General features: G+C 41.8%; 1 protein-coding gene across 2 annotated transcripts in view; it reads right to left on the bottom strand.

The window, feature by feature from the left end:
* Positions 1-20,081, bottom strand: part of CHST11 (carbohydrate sulfotransferase 11) — a 179,686-nt gene that overhangs the window by 75,176 nt on the left and 84,429 nt on the right. The gene's annotated exons all lie outside the window — the stretch shown is intronic.

A 20,081-nucleotide genomic window follows, 5' to 3' on the forward strand; every position in this document is an offset into this window, starting at 1 on the left:
GTTGCTGCAGAGGCAGGAAACACAAGGGGTGTGGTTCTGCTCTCCCATAAATGCTTCCACTGACTTTAAGGAGCCTTTAAAGCCCATGCAAAGGCAGGACTGGCTCCGTTTCCACTAGAATATAAACTCAAGGCTTTAATGAGAAACAATGTATATGTACAAAAAGAAGAATTATATTCCTCCAGGCACTGCCTGCTTTTGCTGTAAAAATCCCCCCTCTACCTTTGGAGCTTTTATTAATAGTAATTTTATTCAACCTGCATTTTTTCTCTTAGTAACAGATTTATGCAAAGCTGATGATTTGAAAGGAGGACTCTGGTGAACAGTATATTTTACATTAAGTTTTGTAACCAAATGTTATTGCTGTTTCCTTCAAAATGCTATGTAGGTTACAAACACGTTTTGTTTCAGTTGTTATGCTGATGAATGTATTTTCCTTTTACACTAAGAGCTGCTTAGGAGATGGTGAACCACAAAGTGCAGATTCTACAGCACCTGTGTTCTGTGCTGGAAGTGCTGCAATAGTTGATTCTTGCTGGTAAACACCGCGGTCTTGAGGCAGAGGGTATCAGCTGAGCCACTCGGCAGATTTCAGCAAGAACGTTTTAGTACAGAAAAGATTTCGACCTCAGCAGCGCCATCCTTCCACCTCTTTATATACAAAATGCTACTGACCCAATAGCATCAAGCTTTAAACTGCACTGAGAGAAGGAGAGAGAGAGAGAGAGAGAGAAAGGAAAAGACCAAAGCTCTGGTGAGACCCCACCTGGAGTCCTGTGTCCAGCTCTGGAGGCCTCAGCACAGGAGAGACATGGACCTGTTGGAGAGGGGCCAGAGGAGCCACAGAAATGATCAGAGGGCTGGAACACCTCACCTATGAGGACAGGCTGAGAGTTGGGGTTGTTCAGCTTGGAGAAGAGAAGATTCCAGGGAGACCTTATTGCGGCCTTTCAGTACTTGGAAGAGGCCTGTAAGAAAGATGGGGACAGACTTTTTGGCAGGGCCTGTTGCAATACAACAAGGGGTAATGGTTTTAAATTAAAAGAGAGGAGACTCTGGCTAGACATGAGGAAGTAATTTTTTACACTGAGGGTGGTGAAACCCTGGCCCACGTTGCCCAGAGAGGTGGTAGATGCCCCATCCCTGGAGACATTCAAGGCCGGGCTGGATGGGGCTCTGAGCAACCTGATCTGGTTGAAGATGTCCCTGCTCATGGCAGAGGGGTTGGACTGGATGACCTTTGAAGATGCCTTTGAACCTGAACTGCTCTATGATTCTACGAAAGCAGGAGCAAACAAGGAGGTGAGAGAGAAAAGATTCCATGATGCTATTAATTTCCAGATGTACCTCCAGCTACCGCTGCAACTTTTTTATGTCATGAAAGCCGAGCAGGAAGAAAGTGAAAAAACTGAAATACAAAAGATCTACAGAAGCATGCTGATAAGACAATGACTGGCATTTAAGGGAAAGATTACTGACATTTTCACCATGCTTATTTTGTCAATCTTGAAAAGGCCTAGCATGTATCAGGCATTTAATGAATCACGCAACACATCACCCTGCGAACTGAGTGCAATCAAGATCAGGCAAATGGGGATAGATTTCAATGAAGGTGACACCAGGAACACCTTACTTGATGAAGGCAAGCATAGATTCATGTTAGAGCAGCATTTAAATGATCCCACTGAAGGGCACCAAACAAGGGCTGATGAAGAAATCAAAGGTGAGGTAGAAGCTGGAAATTAAACTTTTGTATAGACAGACAAAACCACATCACAGCACCTAAGCAATGGCTAAACTGACCATCCTTTGAAAACTACAATTTTCAGTGTTTAATTCTCTGACTACTTCAAATCCTGCCAACTGTAAGTCTGCTCTATGCTACAGAAAACAACCTATTTGTTGGAGAGATGAGTAATGGTTAGAGTTTTCTCCTCTTTGTTGCGAATGTTACCTTAAAATTTAGGCAATGCCTAATAAGCCTAGAAAGCTCATTAGATAAGACATGACTTCATTAGGAAGTCATGATCAAATCAGGAGACTGGGGACAAATCTACAATGAAGGTTTCTAGCATTTAAGCATTCTAGCATTCAGTTGGCCTAATTTGTTCATTCTCTCTTAAGTAATATTTCATTTATCTCAGTCTCTAAGGCTAAAACTTTTCTGTTATATTTGTTAAAAACATGCTTTGCTTTATTTGTAACACTACATTAATAACAAACACCCAAAGGTGTTGAAACATGTGTATAAATATACACATTTTTTTCAGATACCAGCAATTCTCCTCCTGCCAGTGTCGTGAATCTAAACCTGAAAAACAAGAACAAAAAGTTGCTGGGTTCAAGTTTCAAAGCACAGATACAACACACAGCACCCTTCACTTGCTTCCATCTGCACCAGCCAGGAACTCTGGCAGCTCTGGTGGCACAAAGCATCACACGAGTCTCTCTAAGCCACTTCAGGCAAGGTGAGAAGGCATTTGCCTCCTACCTTCATCACCACGTTAACCTAAACCCCATCTAACGATGCCTGCAGCAGGTTAGCAAGCATTCATGCAATCCCTTCTGCTGGCTGGATTGGGAAGAAGCAGGGGACAACAACAGGCAGAGTCCCTACGAGTCTCACATGGCATCCTAGAAAACAAAGTGAGTATCTCTTCTAATAAATCATCTCCAATGGCCTCTGCTGGACCATGAGGCCTGAAGAGGATTCAAATTGCTGTAATGGAGTGGGAGAGAGATAGAGAGAGGGCGTGCACTAAAGATGTAACTCAAAATTTCTTTTTTTGGTTTTGCAGTTATTAAAAACTTGAGAGCTAATAACTTTCCTTTATCCTTCCTTTTGAATCTTCAGTCTGTAAAATACATACATATACATTCCGTTGGATGTGATTCCTAAATGGGCCCATAAAGTAATATGAAATAAGCCTAAATTATACGCTTGCTCGTGAGTTTGACTTAAGGTTAGATGCCTGCTTTTAGTATATTGGAGTAATGACCTTCAAAAATAAAAGCTGAGTGCTCCAAGGTCAGCACAGAGCACACTTGCACACCGGGCAAGACATTGCACTAGGATTAAAACTGCCCTCAGCAAGGTGAGAGAATGCTGGTTCATTGGTGTTCACACAGGACTAGACATCCTCTGATTGAAGACTGTACAGAAGTATAGAGAATTATTAACTACAGAGACACTAACTGTGAATTTATGAATAATGAAGAAGGCAAAGGAAGAACAACCAATCAGTTCAGTTTCCCTAATCACTGCCTCTTCAGTATTCACCCACACAGTCAGACTGGCAACTGCAGCTAATATCTTATGTAAAAAGGACAGAGATTTAGTAACACAGCATTCCCCATACAAGCCTCAAATTGGCAGTTTATTCAAGTTCGCTCCTGAAGCTCGGCACTTGCCTAAGAATGCCACTGAATGAAGGTCTTTGGCATCCAGCAGCACATGAAGCCAGGGCATTGCAGAAGCCAGCAGAGCCCAGAAATTACAGTGACGGGTGCAATAAAAACCCTTAAAACACTGACCGACAGCCTCACTCAATACAGCATGAAGAGCTTCACAGGTGAAAAGCACCCTGGTGATGAGTCCAGCCTTTTCATGCGTTGAAGAATATACTGAAACATGCTCTGTATTGCTAGGAGGTAGTGGTGGCTTATCTGCTGGTTTTCACCTGAGCTTTCCTAATATCACAATATTTATTTAATGAAGGCACCTAATCAACTCACGGCACACCAACAAGGCTGCTAACCTGTTAAGATGAGCCCAGGCTCTTTAAAGAGCAGTAATTGCCAGGTGTCTCACAAGCAGTCAACTCACCAAAAATGGGTCAGAAGAGATATTTCAGGAAGCAAACAGCAGAAACAACACCTGGCAAATCCAATTCCATCTTTATGATGCGAAGGAACAAGACTTAAAGCTACTACACTGCAGTACCAGAGGTTCCTTGACATTTGGTGGTGAGACGTAACTATAAAGCTTATTTATTACTGCAGCGGCCCTATTAGGTTTTTCTTTTTTTAGGTTTTATTAATCCCTTTCTAGACCCAAGTTAACAGGCAGGAATCACATCTTTGTTCCTTTTTAAACTGATGTAGGATATATGACTTACTGCACACTGCTCAAATTTAGGGGTATAGCTTAGAAGTCATTACTTCCAGTAGCAGCTGCCAATGATTAAACAACTATTGTACTCTCATGACAGGGCTTGACAGCATAATGCAATTTTTAGGACTTCAATTTTGGGTTTGCTAGGACATCTGTGATACCAGGGAAAAATAACTGAGAAAGAGAAACTGTATTCTTCCAGTGTTTTTCAAGGCTTTTATCAAAAGACAGAGAATTATCTGTGAAGGACATGTTTTCCACATGAGCTTAAATATTAATTTATATGGCTATCTACAGAGATCATTATTTATCAGATCACAGTGTCTCAACTGAAAGAAGCATTATGTATTCCAAACTCAGGGAAATCCTGCATTGTTCCAGGTTTAGCCTTACATTGGTAGTAAATGTTGAACTTTTTAATGGTGATCACTATATATTCACTCAAAATGCAAAACCACCTTGAGGTGTTTACAGAAACTAAAATCAAGGAGAATTTCCCTTCCTTGAAACATGCCTTAGCTCTGAAAAGCATTAATGTAAAAATAGCACCACCACACTACTCCATAAACCTGCTTGTTTATACACAATCCTAAGTGATTAAAAACAAAGCCCTAGCCCTGCCGCCCAATTTTCTGCAGGATTTTACTGCTTTCAACCCTCCAGAATCAGTGCTGCTTAAAAAAAAAAAAAAAAGCCCAGCTTACATCCTATTTCTCCTTTTCCACCATCAAACAATTATGTTGAGAGTATTTCAGACTCGGACAATGATCACTGCACCAAAGGCAAGGAGTTCAGCAAAGCTATTGATTCATTTGTCCTCTGAGACACTGGCCATGGGGGCAAAAAGAGGCCAAACTGGAAACTACAGTGTCTGCAGCAGCCAGGTGCAGGCCAAGTTACTACAAGTTACTACCACAGGGTGTTACTATGCCATGTATTCAGAAGAAGAGATAAAAATTTGTCCAATTTTCAGAACTCAAACCCAGCTTCAAAAGGAGAAGCTTGAGCAGCTCTTCCTGGCGTTAGCTGAGAACACATGACCCATGTGTTTAGCATTTTTATACAGCAGCTATTGTATGCCAGAGTTACCCTTTCAAATTCTCCACAGTGCTGGCTGCCTGGAGCACCACTTACTGCAATCCTAGAACACACACCTCCACCTCTGTCCTGGGACCACGGCTTCAGAAATGGGCACACAAGGGAATCATGGGCTCCTCTCACCACCTCCACAGCATGACACTCCCATCCAAACATCCATCTACTCAGCGTCCCTCTCACCTTATCAGAGCCAAGAGGAGGGCGGGTTTGACTGCACGAATACAGTGAATAACACCAGCACCACGGAAAGATGGAGCTGAATGAGGCCTTCAAATTTAAGGTGTCGAGATGCTAAAGCGGTCTTTGAGTGCAAAGGGGTCCATTCAAGCCTTAAGCTCAAAATCTAAGCTCTAGTGTAAATCCCTGCAGCTCTCTATAAAAGATCTGAAGAAGTACAGATGATATATAGATGATGTATAAATACGATATACAAGGGACCTTGTGCTAGAAATACTCCAGTAAAACACTTGGTGCCAAGTGGCTGCTGAGTGAGGCAAAGGACACAGAAAGCGGATCAAGACTCAGCTGGATGATTCAATCTCACTACAGGATCAATAAACTCAGTAGAAACAAAAACACATTAGCATTTCTTCACCAACCCTGACTGTTCAAAACCTGCAGAGGCCACAAAAAGCCATCGCAATGGGCTACCAGAAGCTTCTGATGAGTCCCCAGCTGCCTGCAGCCAGCATATTGGGAGTCACTGAATAACAAATGCAAAACCAAGAAACATCACTTTATAAAACACAATTAGAAGAATTTAAACATTGTTCGATGGAACGATGCACTGTGCGGTGTAACTGCTTGTTTGATAAATAGCAGGCAGTTACAGCTCACATTTTTAGCCTTGAATTATTGCCAAACTCAGTTATTTTGTGAAGTAGAACTGAATCAGCAGTTCACTTACAAAAATTAAGCCCTGGAGAATGTGAAAGAGTGAAATATTTCTACTCATTAAAGAAACTATTGGTGCTAGATAATCAGCATACAGGCACAGCCCAGAAAGGTGGAATATTTATGTGCCCCATTCACTTTTCCTGAGATTCATCTGGTATGCAAATTGTCTACAGCTTGATAGCATCCTTTAAATTTATTTTCCCCACAGATTTACAGTCACGTCCGTGCCCTTCTGCATCACAGGGCCACGATGCTCATACGACATCCCAGTAGCTGACTGGGGCTCTCTGGGTCACCTCCATGAACCTTACTCTAAAATCAAGTGGTAAATACAAAGGCTATTTCTGCATCAGGTATACTGTTAAAAATTATGAGTCATTTAGTGGCGCATGGAAACAAACATAGTGGCTGCAACCACACTCACGACAGACACACATCCTGACCCTCAAGGCACAGCATCACTTGCCAGTCACAGAAAATGCTGCAGGGAAATGATGGCTGGATACTGTTCCTTTTGCCTGGGAGACTGTCCCCAGAGAACAGCAGTGGAAGCTGTAATGTATCTGATTTATGCTTAAACCCACATCTGACAGTTCATCATCCTTCAGAAAATAAAAAATTCATGTCCATACTTCTGCACAAATTGCTTTTGGAATATATATAATAAAATAATTTGGGATACTTCACATAGATAACAGTAGCAAGGGTAATTTGCTTCACAAAGAAAAAAAAATAATTGTATATATTTTCCCCTACAGTGTGAGTTCATTTCCCATGGGATAATATTAGCCTGAGTTGGAATATGTGCAAATTTCAGTTCCAAGACAATTACATGTTTTGGAGCTGGTATTTCACAATCCGTCAAAAGTAGAGACTGAAGCTTTTGATGCTTTAAAAGGCAATGTCTCATTTTTCCAAAGAGAAATGTCCCTTTTTAAGCTTTCAGAGATACTGAACCATCAAACTATATTTTCAATTTTGTCACAGTTGGGAAAAAACTGTGTAAAGTAATTTGCAAGAGTTCCTAAAATTTTGTTTTAATTTCTTCCCTCTCTCCTCAGAGCCTCTGTGGTTACTGGAGAGTAGCTTTACAAGCGGAACAGTATTGGTATAAGTCAAAAAAGTTGAGAGTAATCCTAAATCCATGCTGACAAGCCTTTATATCATACAAAGCGTACTACTTACTCTCTCTGTTAACTGCTCAGCATCTTAGGAAGGCTACATCTTCACATATATGCACAACCATGTCATTATTTTTGGATACATAATTCATAATATGGAAGTTTATAACAGAAAGCAATGACAAATAATAGATTAAAGGGAAAAAGTGTAAGCTGGCAGAGGTACACCATCCTGGGGAAAAAATTATATGTGTAAATAAGATCAAATATATTTATTCTTGTAATTCTTCCATCATAACAAACCATCAAAAACCCATCTTCATCCAGCCCTCAAGCAAGTGAATTGTCAGAAGAGGGAGTCCTGCCGAGTGGCAACTCAAGAACAGAGCGGGACCTGCAGAGTCATGGCCAACTCATAGAATCACAGAATCATTTGAGTTGGAAGAGACCCTCAGGATCATCGAGTCCAACCGTAACCTAACCTAACCTAACCTAACCTAACTCTATCACTAAACTATGTCCCTAAGAACTTAGTCTAAACGCCTTTCAAACACCTCCAGGGACGGTGACTCAACCACTTCCCTGGGCAGCCTGTTCCAATGCCTGACAGCTCTTTCTATGAAGAAATTTTTCCTAATATCCAATCTGAACCTCCCCTGGTGCAACTTGAGGCCATTTCCTCTCATCCTATCACTTGTTACCTGGGAGAAGAGACCAACACCCTCCATGCTACAACCTCCTTTCAGGTAGTTGCAGACAGTGATAAGGTCTCCCCTCAGCCTGCTTCCCTGGCATTCTCCCACCTCCACCCCAGCTGGTCCCAGTTTGGTTGTGCTTCAAAGGTTACGGTTTCACAGGATCACAGCAGCAGATGCATATACCAAAATAGGGCACACCAGATTGGAATAACGCATTTGATATTGTGGAAATTCCTTTCTAGATGTTATTTTTAATACCCAGTATTAAACACGCTTATGGATATTCCATTTCCAGCACAGTTATTATTATTCAATTGCCATTAATGTAAATTATGGGTGCTGGTTAATGCCAAGCCATGTGACTAAATTATTTCCTTTCTCATCTGGGTTTCTGCAGTCTTAAATAAAAAAAAGGACAATGGCAAGATCAGAACTGAAGTTCTGATCCTCATTACCACCACCACATATTTTGGAAGAAACCTTTGTTTACAGGATAAAGCACATCACAGGCATTATCCCCTCTATCCTACCTAATGCGTAGTGGATAATACTATGGTTAAAAATATTAATGAAAAATGACTAATGGTAACTAAATGATTCACTTAACTTGGCTCTCTCTGTAATCTATTCTTCATGTGACAGGCATTTATTAGCTCTCACTGATGACTTCACAGACAACCCACTATGCACAGAGTGCCTGTCTACACCTTAAAACTTAATGCACAAAGCAAGAATTATTGATGCTAGCTCTGTTCTAAAAGGGCATATCAGAGAGACTCTTTTTTCTGCCATGGCTTTATTTTCCTTAGATACCAACTAATCCTGGATTTTAAATTTTCCAGAAGCTAGTGATTCAAAGCACCTATTAATTTCCCCACAATATTATTTTCCACACAACCGTTGTCCACTTCCGCAATTTTTTTTTTTTACAGACACATTAAAATAAGCAGAGGTGTGATGTCTCAAGACTAAAAGAGCAGCTTGGAAATCCTAGCACTTGCACATTGTGTGCTATCTGTATGCTTTGGGAAGCAGCGAGTCTCAATGGACCTTGTGTCTTCCTCGGGATTTCAGCACTTGTAAGAACAGCCAGATGCTGATAATTACTGTAGTCAAATACTGCATGAAGATGAATACCGCCTTGAATATGCACATACAAATTACCTCCACTTTACTGGAAGTATATATGCTACGAATGAGCTGGAGCTGGAGCCAAGCGCTTCGCTTCTGCACAGATCTGACGAAGCATCTCAGACAAAGCAGCTTTGCTACTTGGGGGCCTTTTCCACTTGGGGAGATGCTGATTGCACTCAACTCCAGGCCTCACTTTAGACTGCTGAGTGCCCACCAAGCCTGATGTTAATGTGTGATTTAACTGCCTTCTGGAGTCCCTAAGGGTGATTTTTGAAGTGTCTACATCCTAGACGCTTGGGAACGTCAGAAAATCCATGGTGTCTCGGTCTTTTGGGAAAACCACCATGAAGCTACTATCTCTAATTACAGTTCTTAAAACCAATACATTTTTTTCCCCTCTTCCCAAGTTGAACAGGCCTCGGACATCATACACAGCTCTTTACTGGTGCTTGGGCACCACCGAAGGAGATCCACTGGTCCGGTTGGTCTGTTCAGCTCCCTTTGGTGTAACACATCAGCACTGCCCCAGCATCAGCTCACCCAGCAACAGGACGGGGCACTGGGGAGCCTGTGTTTTGCTGCTGGACAAGTTGGGTGGTCATCGTTTCTTGTCACATCTTAGAAAGCACAAAGTGTCGTTCCCTGGTAGCGGGACAGATCCCGCATGGAAAGATGTGGCTGGAATCTGCCCAAAGGCAAACCTGCCTCTGATACACGTCTAGATACTGCTGCTGCTTTGAGAGGACCTCCAAGAAGGTACCAGGCCATGGTTGTTTCAGGCCAACCTTCCACTGCCCCGAACCTGGTGCAACCCTTACGCCTGTGAAAAGTGAGCAAAGAGCGGATGCAGAATGACACTGTCTGCGTTCAGCAGGCACCTGCTCTGCATCCCTTTGCCAAGTCGAAGAACTTCATAAAGCCTCGACAACAATAGGAAAAAAAGCCTCCAAGTTGAGCAGTTGGAGTGCTCCCTCCATTTCATTTCCTCTGAAGAGAAACAGAAAAGGAAGCACTTTCAAAAGTGCTTGAGTGCCTGTCCCTGAGACTGAACCACTAGAAGCCTGAGCCTTTTCTAATTGCCAGAGCCAGGCTGGAAATAGACTCCAACCTAAGACACACAAGCTTTTACCCTATACCTAAAAATAATTTCCACTAACAGCTTCTGCTATTCTGCTTTAATGTAAATGGCGACTTAGACCAGATATAGTAAGGGCCTGTAATATTTTAGCTATGTTTAAACAAAAGAGAGGTCAACAGGCTATTTACCATAATGTATTCTTAGGTTTCATGAAATTATAGCATAAGAAACACATCAAGCCTGGCCTTTATGATCAGGAAAGAATGGCTCCCTGTGCCTTTTTTTTTAAGGCTGAAGATGGAAAGAAATGGAATGATTTGTTAAATGGCTATATTTGATAAGGGAACATTAATGCATTTTTCAATAATAAAAGTGAAGAATGCTGTTCCAGCCAGACATTTCTTTTCATTTTTATTACACAGACAGTGCTTGATTACAGTTTAGGGAAATGAACTGAAAGAACAGATGTACTATTTTTTTGATAGGTAGTCAGAAGGGTATTCTACGGAGTCTGGGAAGAGTTGGAAGGTAGATGATTCAAAGGATAATTGAAGAATGATATTTAAACAGGTTACATTTGTGCCCTCAGGCATTAAGCATAGGAGACTGTTTTTAATTCTCAACACGGGAGTTCACATTGCTGCAAAGCAAATGAATACAATGAATAATTTTGTTTCACAGACATGCAGTAGCTGCTGGTTAGCAAGTAGGGAATTTTCCGCAATACAGAGAAATAGAAACATTTTACCTGAAGTTACCTAGAATAAGCCAGGTACTATTCAGGTTAATTTCATCATCATTCATTATGCTATAGTATATTTTCAGTAGTTTCAGAACAGAGATCAAAAAGATTTCAGGGTGACACAAGTGGTAGCAAGAATGTGCAGAGACAGTCGCTGGAGCAGGATGGGCTCTGTGGCCTGGGACTACTCTGCAAAGGTCCAGCCCATCCTGATGAGATGCAGACGGCAGCTGGTCCATGACGCTGGGATCTGAGGGGGCTGGTGACATTTGTTGAGCAGGTGGCAATGTCCCCCCAGCTCCACAGTGGGCCAGATCTGCCTCAAGCATGAGCATCTCTGTACCCTGCTTGAGATGCCCCAGCTCCCTGCAACCCAGTCACACTCCTCGTGCAAGCTGGGACTCCCTTGTCATGGCAAAAGGGACATTCAGGGCACGTATACTACTTTGTTCAAGCTACATCTTCATTGTCAACTTTAGTATCAGATTTCAGGGGAAAAAAGGTACCTTTCTAAGGGTTTCAGCCCTCACTAATGTGTGCTCTGAACAGCAGGGCAGTCTCTTTAAAACCCCTTGGTTCTTGGGGTCTGACACTTCCACATCCTGCTTAACAACAGAGCACACATTAACCCCTTCCAATAAATCCAGCATACATTAATTAGCACATTTCAGTGGAGTACATGCTACATCCACATCAATGATACGTTAGTGTATCATGATTAATGTTGTGCACTTCATGCCAATTGAATTCCTAATGATTAGCCACTTAATTCTGAGCTGAAACAATTACTCTTCCCATTGAGAATTACTTGTTCCAGCTCAAAGCTTGGCAGCTAGAGTACAGAAAGCCAAACGTATCCAGTCATGCAAATACCTCTTGTGGAATCAAAATTCAGGTTTACTAATACATATTTTGTATGCATAATAAAGCACTGGGCATACAAAAGTGTCACTTTTCAAGACCGGTACAAAATCTGTTGGCAGGACTGAGCACATCCCTAATTCATAGATTTCAGAGGCAGCTGGGGTAGCACACACGCATGTTCATATTTGTGCATGAGAAAGCAGTTTGCCCTTAGCCTATAAAGGCCTCCACACAAACATTAGCTCTGCCTGATGCCATTTAGATGAACATTTCAGACTCAGTATATATTGGTGGATGCTGTAGGGACACTGTTACACGGCAGAAAATCAAATGGGTACATCTTGATTTAGATTAATTATAGTTAGGTGCAAATGCTTGGCTTGCCTTCAAGGAAGTGAGGAATTTAAGAGATACATCTCGTGGCAGCTGTGTAGGTTTGGTAGATGCACAATTTAACTTGTAACTGGTAATTATACTTGTAGTTTTCTACAATCAAAACACTATGCAGACAATAATTATACAACCAATGTGCCACTGAGAAATAGATAAAGAGGCATAACTCATTTTACAAGTGTGGAATCAGAGACATAATGATCTGATGACAAAAAATGCTAATGGCAAAACCAGTATTAAAAATGTAGGATGTGCTCACTGTGCAAACTAGCTCAGACAAGGGCATTGGCTGGACATGGCTGCAGCTCAGCAGGATGCAAGAACTACGCCTTGCCAGGCCACTACTGCTGCTGCTTTGACATGGTGATGATTACTGTATTATCATTATGGTGATTCAACGAAAGCGTTAACATTCCCAAACTTAGAGACACGGACTGGAGTATGTGCGGCTGAGTACCACTGAGCAGACGTTAGTTCTCTGGAACCAGTTGCTCCATGTAGTATTTATAATCAGAGCTGCTAACAACTTGAATTTCCTTCAGCCTGTGCAACTAAGGGACTGACAACCAGGGAAAACAAGCAACAGAGGAGTCTTTCTGCTGACTCCAGTAGCTGCTGCATGAGACTCCTCTTATGTGTGATGCAAGGGGCTGCTCCAACATCTGCAAGAAGGTTTCCATTGACTTTCAGAAGACATCGAACCATTTAATGACCTACACACTGACCCACCAAGCAGCACAGTATTTAGAATTCCTATTCCATGTGGATTTGTAGCTTTGCAGAGAAATGTACTCTAGCACTTCACTGCATGAGGAACCCAAGGCTGATGTGCGTGGCAGTGAGGATGCCCAAGGGACCGTGTTATTCCAAAAGACCCTCACGGTATCCAGGGGCTACCACTTAGAAAAAAAGTGTCAGAAGCCGCTTCTCAGAATTAATGTTGCAGAATAAAGCAACAGTAGCTGTTAATTGTAATAAATTTGTAACTCTAATTTCTAAATGAGTGGTTTATTTACAGCACCTGCAGGCTGAGGTCTCCCCTTTAGTTTTATCTTTGCTCGGCCTCTGCAATCACCCTCCATGCCCTGTTTCTCCAAGATAGAACCCACAAAACAACAGTCCCATGTAAGTAAGTTTTCTAAAGACACACAAGCTGGCCAAGCCCAGTTGCGTTCAGTCTGCTTTCCTATCCCATATGCTTATTTCTCAGGCCTCTCTAATTCTTCAACATACTTCTTAAGGGAGCAAAAGGAATTGCAATAGCAACCATCTTTTGGGGCTTGGTGAGTGACACAAGTCAGTGACCACCAATAGTTCTGTGCTAGGTCCATTGGAAACACATGCCAATACCCACATAAGCTGTGCTAAGGCAGTCTGCACAAAGCGAGAACCATTTTCAATGTATGGCTTCCGAAGACAGGAGCAGGTTTGGCAGGGAAGGAAGCTTATTGCGGTTATTTTTGGATGCAGATAACTGACTGAATACATGGATTTTTATCATCTTGGTACTTACTAAGTGACAAGACAGATCTTGAACCTGTATGACTGCAGGATAACCTTTAATAACAGGTGGCAGTACCTTGCCAATGGTCCGATAGGGAGGTTTGGTGTCTTAGCAGATGATACCTTCTGTCTTACGTTTTTAGCCACCGATTTAATTACATTGATAATGTCATGAGAAGCAGAAATTAATTATTCATTAAACCTGCCTAAGAAATCATTCATTTATCCCATGTATATTGTTTCAAGATCATTTACACTTGAGTAAAAAGGCAGTTTTCTTCCTTCAGCGTCAATATTTTATACAGTAACTCACTTAAAAGCCCAAGTGAAAACTGAAGTAGGTCTGTCAAAGAAGACCAGGACTAGATACTCTGTGCAAGGCATGAAGGTGATGCTTGAAAACTCCACCAGTCATCTGCTACGGATCAGCAGCTGTGTAATTCAGGGATCGTAAGCAGGATGCATTGAGTGATCTGTTACATCCTTTTGAAAACAAAGCCCTTCAATGCATTTACATCTCAGCCTCCCATGACTTCTTTAGAGGTTGTTGGAGGTGAAACCACAGATCTTGCACTTTGTGTTTTCTAGTTCCCTCCATTTTTAATAAACACGAGACCCGGCCTGCTGTAACTTTCTTGACATGAAAGATTTTTTTCTACATCCCCATTAAAAACAATACTGCTTTTTATAAACTCAAAGGGAGACATTGAGTTCTCTTTACCTGCAGACAGATAAAAATATTTTCTTTCATCTGGTTTTGTTTTGCATCAGTTGGCTAAAAATAAACAAATAAATGCATCATTTTCAGAGGGACAAGTCTCTCAGTCTGCTTTGCCATCAACTGTCCACCCTCATTCTCTTGCTGATTGGCTCTACCACTTCTGGATAAAGCCATGGCCATAAACATGTACAGTAACTCATGTGAAAACATTCTCATCTCTGTGAGACAAAAGGTAGGAATGGGAAAGGGACACTGAGAAGAGCTGAAGACATCAGGCTGAGAAGGAGACTTCAGGGTTGAAGGAAATGGGGAGGAAGAATGGCAAGACTGGAGAAGTAGGTCTTGGCAAGGAGACAACCTTACTCCCCTGCACACAGCTGCAAATTCAGCAACAGTTTGTTAAACCAAGTTTACATGAAATAAAGAAGATAAAAACAGCTGCAGAGAAAGCAGCAGAATCACTCATATCCCTACAGAGAGATACCCTGCATGTGGCGTAACTCACAACCCATCATCATGCTGTCAACGCACAGCTTTCTATGGTGTAAAACTTACTCTCAAACATACACAGCCACGTATTTGGGTATGCACATTGCATTAGATCTAAGTGTTACTCCAGAGCTCCTGAGTCCTTGCTAGAGGCCAAGCCCTACCTGGGCTAGAAATTGCGCAGAAACAGATGTGAAAGCATCTCTGCAGACTCACATCTGTGTATCGGGCAGAGAGCGGAACAGAGCACCTGCATTCTTCAGATGGAGACCTGGATGAGCAGCAAACCACACACAAATGGGAGTGTGCATTGAGGGGGTGAGAGAAGATAACAGATCCAGCACTTACCCACTTTATGTGTCCATGTCTGGAAACAGCAGTGTGGAAGGATTTAATTCCAGGCTGTAAATACGTGACATTTAAGTGTTAAGAAAGTCCATACACGGGCTTTTGTAAGTCCAAAGCTATGGATAAAAATATGGGGAAAACCTCTGCTGTGCCTACACAAACTGCTCGGAATAGTCTTTTTTGGCTATAACTTTACAGAGAGATGTCACTGGCACAACAATCTCTTACAGAAAGAAAGCAGCAATTTTGGAAGTACCTAATACTGTATCTCACCTTCACCACAGGAACTTTCATTCAATTTACATTAACTAAGACATTACGCTTTGGAAAAGTACCAACGATTTCAGCTTTTCCTTACTGGTTCAATGAAACATCTCTTTTCTCCTTCAGCTGAGCTCATTATGAATATTTAATGTATCAAAATGAACTGAAAGCTACTACTGTGCATCTGCTCTCCAGCTCTCCATCCATCTACTGACATCAAAGCTTAGTTCCCAAAATATGACATTAACTATATTGCTATGTAAATACAACTCCTTCAACTACCATTTCATAAGTAAAATGTATGCATGGCAAAAGCCAAGCCTGACTTGAATAGATGAAACTGTCCTCTCCCAGCTAGAGACGTCTTTGTTACTTCAGCTCCTGATGTCAATTCCCCATGCCAGCTTGTACGTTCTATCTTCTGTTTCCTACTTGAATTAATATTCACTTCCCCTTGCTAATCCCCAGATGCTTGTCTGAAATGATCTAAAACGCAGCCCACGTTTACAGGGAGAAGAGAAAAGATTTATATTAGGTCATCAATTTGATAGCTACAGAGGTTTGCTAATTTGCTGTGCAGCCAGGCAATGTGACTGCGGGAACACTGTGATTTTTTTACTGCTCCTCTAAAGCCTGGATATAATGTTTTGCTTTTAGCCCTGTGCTGGAAACTCAGAAACTGTTCGGATGTGATTTAAGATTGAAAAGAAAGGAACTCTCCTTCCTGGATTTTCCAGGCACCAGAAATACATATAAACTTTAGTGCACTGTAAGTTTGCCAACTGTCTTTGGTTTAGAAATAGTTATTATGTCATTACCATCAGACTTAAGCTCTTCAGCATTTTCTAGTGCAATAGAATGTGTAGAACAGTGAAAAGTGACATAAAACAACAGACGTAATTATAGCTCTCTTCTGATCCCCTGGATCAGATCTTTTAGTTAAAAGTTTAGCCTCTTTAGAGCTTAGGAGTTTTGCCACCAATTTTCAGAAGATCAGGTTTCACTTTTCTCCCAAGGTTATGAATGGACAGAAATAACTATGCTGTAAGCATGCTGGAAATCCTAGAATACCAAGCCACTGTCCCCCTCCAATACAACCACACAATAGCCTCAGTGTGAAGGAAATAAAATACTGTTTTTATTCTGGCCCTCACAAATGTAGGAATGAGACCCCATCCACACCAGGATATACAACTGCTACAGGCTGGTCAGGCAACACCGATTTGCTTGAGTGCTCCCAATATGATTGCTACTGTGCTATTTTTATAGAGGAAAAAAAGATGTACACAATATAAACGCTGCTTTTGCTGTGTTGAAATGCTGAGTGAGTATTACCTTGTGAAAAGACTTTTTCCCCTTTTCTTTCCACACCTTTCCCATAAGAGTAAGAAGAAAGGTCTGAAAATTAGTGGATAAAACTAGTTTTAGGTGAGGCTGGCCCAGGTGATGATTACTGAAACAACCCATCTTTCAGTCTAATGATTAAACAGGCAAACATAAGAACAACCACCAGCAATGAGGGTGTTTCCCATGCTTGGGACAGGCGTCCTCTGCTTGTCAGGATTCGGCTCCCAGTTCTCGGGTTCTGGGAGAGCACCCAGGTCGCCAGCAGCCACAGCCCAGGTCCCTCCAGTTCATACTTCAGCTTCAGTGAGCTGTTAATTACTGCCATCACAAGGGTCTGGGCACATCAGACAAACATGATTGACAGAGTGAGGCATACAAGTGCTCCTTGTTTTACTAGACCGACAGGCAAGCACACAAGGTCTTCAAACCACCATGGCTCTTACTCTATTATCATCTCAGATCATGACAAGAGACTTAATGAAGAGCCTGTTAGTCTGAAAGCTTACACAATTCCTCCATTTAGTTAAAGAATGCAAGACAGCATCAACGGGAGAGACTGAAGGCACTCGCTGCACCACGTCACTGGTGTACAAGCTTTGAGCACCCCGCTGCAAAGTGTGGGATGCGCAGTCAAATCGCCTCAAGCCCACCACTAGCCCCTGCACCCCTGTGACATTAACCCCAAGTCAACCCAAGCATTTCCCAGCTACTACTACTGGCAGAACTCAGCCCAAATTCGCAGCTAGGTTCATTCATCCCTGGACAGCATCTCTTCCAGCTGACTTTTTTGCCCAGCCCTGTCCATACCCATGCGGTGCAGCCCAGCCAGAGGGAAGCATGTTTCTCCTGTGCACCAAACCAGCGGTACGGATTGGACCGCAGCACCCGGCTCCTGCCACCTTACACTCACCCCCCCCCCCTTCAAACTTTGGCAAAGAGAAAACTTATTTGGAAAGCGTCCTTAAATAATCCGTGATCGATTTAACGATTTACACACCTGTACAAAAACTCTACAGGTGGAATTTCCCTGAATTTCCTTAGTATCCTAGCCCCAAAAGGCACACTGGCTTCTGCAGCCACATCTTCCAAGGGACAGTATTTGAACCTCGCTTTCTCTGTGGTATTTACAGAGAAGCAACCCTGAATCTCTCTGCATAAAATGACAAGCAGATTATTGTACTTCGACTGAAGAAAGCTTCGGTATGGTGCAGCTAGTTACATTATTGAGGTTAATTTATATTGTACAGAGCCAAAAATTGAATGAATTATACATATCAATATTAGAGACAATATAAATGAATATTAAAGGTCAGTTTGTAGGACTTGAGGTGCCACATCAGATAAAATAAGTGTGTAAAAATAAGACTTGGAGAATCTAATATCTTGAAAATAATTGCAAATTTAACAATGCCTTCTGTCTCTCCTTAATATTAAAGTTAGATAGTAAATGAGAATTACAAGTACCAATAGATAGGTTTTGTGTCTGTATTCTTTCATTTTCATATTGGGATACACTACAGACCTTCAGGGAAAGAGAGTTTAGCTGGGCTCTCTAGACTAAAAGAGATCGCCTGGCCCTGTTGCAAGTGGGCTACAAGTTCTGCTGCACAGAGTCAAGAAACATCTTTGATAACAAAAACTACAGGGGGGTAAAACAAGGCAAATCTTTAAACAAACACAGTTGCTACCCCTCACACAATGGAGAAAGCTGCCCAAAAAACTACTTGTCCCACAAATAAGCAAGAGGCTACAGTTTACAAGGTCTAGGCTGAGATTATTGGGGTACAGCTATTTAGCCGGTGATGCCGGAGTGCTTATTAAAGCACAGACAGAAAAGATGCAATCGGCCTCTACAGAAGCTGGCATCAGAAATCCATCCTCATCTCACCTGTTTGCAAAGCCACATATTCTTTCACTGCCCTTTGCTTCCTCATCCTCCAAACCACCACATCCACCTGCATTTTGAGGCACGATTATCCGAAGTTTTCTGGTATATGACTTTAAAGTGAGGAGGAGAAAGGAAAAAAACAAAAGGAACTTAATGGAGAGAAAGAGAGGCAGGAGCCTCATTTAAACATTACTCAGTTCTGAGCAAGCATTTGACTGAACCAACATGGTTCAGGTCACCAGAGGCCCGATTTGGAGACAATTAAACACAAAAAGCCTCGTTGATGCTGAACAGCACCAGGTCAGAGTGCAGGTCTTCTCTCCACTCAGCTGCCCAAGTGCTTGTCTAACAGGGAGTCCACACATTGCATACAAATACCCAGTTTTGAAAGCTGTGTTAACCTCTTTCCCCTCCAACACATACAACCCTTTGTTTTTGGCCACGTCTCTCACACTTTTACGCTTCCTGAAAGTCTTTACATTGAAACTTATATGCTTTCGAAACAATAAAATATGAGTCAAGGACTAGAGAAATTAAAAAGAGATGTCTAGGCTGCTTCTTTTTCTATCAGGGAAATCTGAGCTATTTTGAGTGATGACTGTATTTTTTTTCATTTCATGCAGGTAAGAAGTCTTTATTAAACACAGGTGCCCAAAAATACATCCTAATGCACTGCAGTAACTTGATGAGCATGTCCTGGGGATAATTCTGGCTTTGAGTGCTAGTAGTTCCTGTACATACTTGTCTGAGTAATTCCTCTTGACTTACAAATGCATCCATCATGTCTCAACAAATGATCTATGAGGCACACTGCACCTGAAACCCTTCTCTCCCCAAGTCATTTCCCCAGCATCTAAAACAGGCTCTTATCATTAGTAATCAGTAATTAATACCAAAGCATTCTCACTAGTGCAATTTTTCTGCTAAGGTTAATGTAATATTTCATCCCAGGCCAGCTGGTGTTTTACGACTTCTAAGCACGACAGTAAGTAATGTCTTTGCATAAGAAGTCATCCATGGAGTAAATCAATTAGCTCCTCTTTCTCCTCTTTCATCAGCACGCACTTTGCTGCAGCAAGGGAGGCTAATTACTTATAAAGTTCTTGTTAACCAACAGGAGTATGTACCCAAAGTTTGGCATTGTACATTGACATTTCTTCCCTATGTCTCCATTCTGCATCTTGTCCATTAAGGAGTTTTTAATCTATGATCAGTCAAATACTGTGATTGTGACCTGCACCACACTCTTATTAGCTGCATAGATTTGCCTATAAACATCAGCATTAATAACACAACATCTGTTTCCAGTATTGGTAAAACTTTTGGGCCACTTCTCGCCATCAACTAGGGCACATATGTATTTATGACTATTCATCTGAGTT

The sequence above is a fragment of the Streptopelia decaocto genome (genome assembly GCF_964273445.1).
Source record: "Streptopelia decaocto genome assembly, chromosome: 1".
Lineage (NCBI taxonomy): Eukaryota > Metazoa > Chordata > Aves > Columbiformes > Columbidae > Streptopelia > Streptopelia decaocto.